Source organism: Aegilops tauschii, chromosome 7, assembly GCF_002575655.3.
Source record: "Aegilops tauschii subsp. strangulata cultivar AL8/78 chromosome 7, Aet v6.0, whole genome shotgun sequence".
NCBI lineage: Eukaryota > Viridiplantae > Streptophyta > Magnoliopsida > Poales > Poaceae > Aegilops > Aegilops tauschii.
The window spans coordinates 301,414,567-301,419,208 of NC_053041.3; positions in this window are offsets into that span (position 1 = coordinate 301,414,567).

Sequence of the window (4,642 nt, forward strand, 5' to 3'; positions counted from 1 at the left end):
ACTGGAAATTCTCACCGAGCAACCTGAAAACTGATACCACTTGATAGAAGCGAGGGTGTCCTGATCTTTCGATAGATGATAACTATCGATTTGGTGGAGCCGACTTTGACGATCCGACTACAAACGTGCACGACGTTGCGCCTTAGCAATCGCTAAGCCAATCTCCCGAGGTTACTGACGATGCTGGAAGCACAATCAGCCTGACCACGAAGGTCTATTCCTGCACGCAATTGAGGAACAAGCAAGAATATGATAATGCAATCTGAATATTGCGAATATAGATGAAGTATTGATAAAGGTGGGGATCCGAAAGCGGTCTTGGTCTGGTCGTTGGACACAAACGAAGTACACGAAGTTGCAATGGCTAACTTTTAACTAAACAAATCCCAAGGAAAAAGCTACTAGATGGATCTACTTATATAGGAGCAAGGGGTGGCGGCCAAGGAGGTGGGAGGACATCCCAAGGCAGCCTAAAACCAACCCTAGGTCGTACAAGGCTCATGGGCCCAAGTGGAGGTGATGCAACACCTTTGGACTTGTTGTTTGACTCGGATTCTGCTGCAGCATCAGATTGTTTCGTCCATATCTCAATGCTCCGGATGAATTTAAAGGTGAATCCAATTGGGTTGGAAAGAGGACGAAATCTACTTTCCAACAAAAAAAGAATCACCCAATTCGGAGTCCGTATGAAAAAGTTGTTGGCGTTTTGAGTCAGGTATGTCTGTGCAGTCCGAATCTGAATCCAGAACGTGAGAGACTTGGACTCTATCTTCTCTTGGCCCAAAAGTGACGTGAGAGAACTTTTTGAACAGAACATAAACTTCTCCTTTTCCCTTATCTTCATATGTGGATTGTACAAATGTCCCATATACATGCAATTAGACAAAACACAAAAGTGTGTGAAGTATTTTTGTTCTGGATAACATAAATAGATTATTGAATAGTTTGCACTAGAAATCACCCGACAAATATGCATGTATGCAATATTTTTGGTCGTATCCAAGGTAGTCATGTCCTCATCACTTCCTCAGCTCTTGCGCACTTGGTCGCCAGGTTGAACAGCTCCAAGATCGTGCACAGCTCCTCGTGGATGGCGAGCTCCTCATTCATCTTGACGTCGCGGACGCCATCAGAGAACGCAGAGATGATGGCCTCGTCCGTCACCTTGGGATCTTGAGGCGAACATTGTTGAAGCGCTGGATGTACTTCTGGTGGGTCTCCCCTGGCTGCTGCTTGATGCGGCGCAGGTCACCCGCGGCTGGAGGGCGGTCATGAGTACCCTGAAAGTTGGCGACGAAGCGATCGCGCATCTCGTCCCAGGAGGAGATTGAGCCTGGAGGCAGGTTCAGGAGCCACGAACGAGTGCCGTCCTTGAGAGCCATGGGGAACCAGTTCGCCATGACTTTCTCGTCGCCGTTGGCCGCCTCGATGCTTAGCTCGTAGAGCTGCAGGAACTCCGCGGGGTCAGGGGTGCCGTCGTAGCGAGGGGGCAGATCTGGCTTGAACTTGCCCGGCCATGCGACGCTACGGAGCTCGGGGGTGAAGGCGCGGCGGCCCGCGGTGGCCACCGGGACCCTTTGCTAATGTGGAGCCTGCCCTTGATGTCCGTGCACCGCCAGCGCATGCGGCGCATGGTCTTGTCGTAGTGGCGCGGGGAGCACGGGAACGTTCTCTCGCGGACGAGGGATTTCTTGGCAGCTTCTTTCCTCTCGCGCGGGCGCCGGACGCGGTGGGTTGCGTCGAGGAGCCGTGCGCCTTGGCGCCAGGACGCCGCCTTGGGGCAGAGGTGGTGGAGGTGCTCCGTGGGCCACATCGCCCGCAGCTGGTGCAGGGCGAGGCAGCGAGAGAGATGGCATGGGAGAGCCCCCTGCGGCGCTGACGAGCTCGGCGATGCGGTCGAGCCAGTCCTCGTAGAGGTCGTCGACGGGGCGGTAGCGCATGAGCTCATGTGCCATGAGCAGCGCGGCCTACACGTCCGTGGGAGCGCGACGAGCGTGAGACGACGAGCCGGCCGGGGTCAGCGACGGGGTGGCAGTGCGGCCGTCCCGCCGCACCGAGGGGTGTAGCGAGGATGCTTGCTGCTCGTTCCCCGCCAGGCCGGTGGCGGCGTTGGCGGCAGGCGACGGAGAACGACGGGGAGGCCTGTCGACAGGAGCCGTCTGAGCGACGCGGGCGGCGAGGGCGGCCCTGCGCTCAGCGCGGGCTCGACGGGCGTCCGACATGGAGGCGATGAAGCAATGGGACGCGGATCGGCGGAAGGAAAACTCCGGCGCACCCCTACCTGGCGCGCCAAATGTCGGATTTTGGGTTCCGCCAAAACCCTTAAGGTTCGAACACTAGGGTGTGCGCGAAGATCTCCCCCTACCTAATCACGGCCTCAGCCTCACCGCGATCTCTAAGGCTAAACTCGACAAACTCGCAACACAAGAGACACATGATTTATACTGGTTTGGGCCACCGTTGTGGTGTAATACCCTGCTCCAGTGTGGTGGTGGTGGATTGCCCCTTCGGCTGATGATGAACAGTACAAGGGAAGAACAGCCCCCTGAGGAGAGGTGTTCTTGTGCTCGATGGACTTGTACGGATGAGGATGATCTGAATCAGTTGCCTCCTACTATGGTGGCTAGTCCTATTTATAGAGGCCTTGGTCCTCTTCCCAAATATTGAGCGGGAAGGGATGCCACAACGGCCAGTTTGAAGGGAGACAACTAGTACGAGCTATCCTGACAAAAGTAGTCTTCGCTTGCCAAAGGCTCTGGTGGTGACGCCGTCTTGGGCTCCACGGTGACCTTCGTCCTGCCGTCCTGCTGGTCTTGGTCTCGTTGCACCGATATGGAAACCTTTGCCTGATGCCTCAGTACTCCTCGCCTGCGCTTGCCCCTTTAGCACCAAAGAGGAAATGAGGACACTGCGCGCGCTAGCGCCCGCCTGGCTCCAGTCGTCATGGCTTGCGTCATGGGAAACCTCGCGAGGTACCCCTTGCCTTGATCTCTCCGCCCCTCGCGAGCCAGCCTGGTGAGGCCGCTCCCGAGGAGGTCTTGTGTCGTCCGCCTCGCGAGGCTTGGCCCCTCGCGAGGGTCTTGAGTGTTTGCTGGTGAAGGTGGGCCGTACGGGGCCGCTAGTAGAGCCACGCCGCGGGCCGCAGGCAGGCAAGTCTGGGGACCCCCGTTCCCAGAACACCGACAGAACCAACCTACCCTCCAACCACTGCGGGTTGCCGGCGTGCCGTCGCCACCACTGCCACCCTCCCTTCAGAATTGGCGGGACCTTGGATATCTACAGCCGAAATAAATGCGGACGGGAAGTCTTCAACCTCGGTCCTGAAGGAACAACACAACAGAAGGAGAGACAGGCCGGCCATCGCTTGACCACGCTGATCACAACACAACTCTGGAATCCTTAGAACACCCAGGAAACGGAGACAGCTAACGCGAACCACCAGCACCTTACCGAGCCTCCCCCAGCACCCCAAAGAAAGGCACAAACAGCTAAACCATGGCGAAGATGGGATCGAGGGACCCTAAATCCACCAGCCGGCCATCGCCTCTGCCGCGAAAACCGCACCTTGGATACCTATACTCATCGGATCGACGAATCCGGGAGTCCACAACATCGGAAGCTCGACGACTTCGCTGCACGCGACATCACCGTAATGGGGAAAGAGCTCCAATGAACTTATTTGCCACAACGCCACGAGCACCACCTCCGCAGCGCCGCCAAGAACACCTACCCTAGTATCTACACGCAGAACCATGTATCTGGGGCTCCCTCACTCTTCCATCGCCGAAGCGGTGACCGGAGAGGGAGGGAGCCTGCGGCCTGGCCAGCGGCGAACACAGGGAAGACGACGCCTCCTTTTCGCCTCTCCTACACATTAACTGCCCCCCTCTTGACCCTGTCTTAAACACTTTTTTAATGGCAGTAAACACTATTTTAAACTATACAAACATTTTCTTACATTTATACAATTGTTTTCTCAAAATGTCATGGATTTTTTCAAAAAAAAAAGTGAATATTTCTTTAAAATGTTAGATACATTGTTTTTGATGGTACATAACTTTTTTATACTACACGCACATTTTTTGTATATCGTATAATCATATAAACATTTTAAAGGTTACAACATATTATTTGAAGTACATGAACATTTTTTAAAACTGCCACCTATATTTTGTTGAATGGTTCGAAACATTTTTGAATTATACAAACATTTTTTTACATTGTATAATGTTTTAGAAAAATCTTTAACATTTTATCTTAGTACGTGAATTTTTTTGAATGTCACAATCATTTCTTTAAATTTGTGAATGTTTTTCTAGTTGCCCGGACATTTTTTAACATTGCACAAATATTACTTTTTAAACTTAAGTATCCGCTCCTGAAATATATGTATTTTAAATATTTTGAAAATATAAAAAAGAGAAAAACAAGATCGAGGAAAAAAACTGCAACTTTGGTCTCGCCGCATCTGTTTGGGTCAAAACAAACACAAAACGCGGCCCAATTTGTGACCGTAAATGGACGGACGCCCTTTTTTGTCCATCCTTGACCCATTTTCGGACCAAATTGAGGTCATGTTTGCATCAAAATGGATAAGGTGCAGACGCACGTGAGCGCTCTCTTTGTCCTCCCCTGGCCCGCC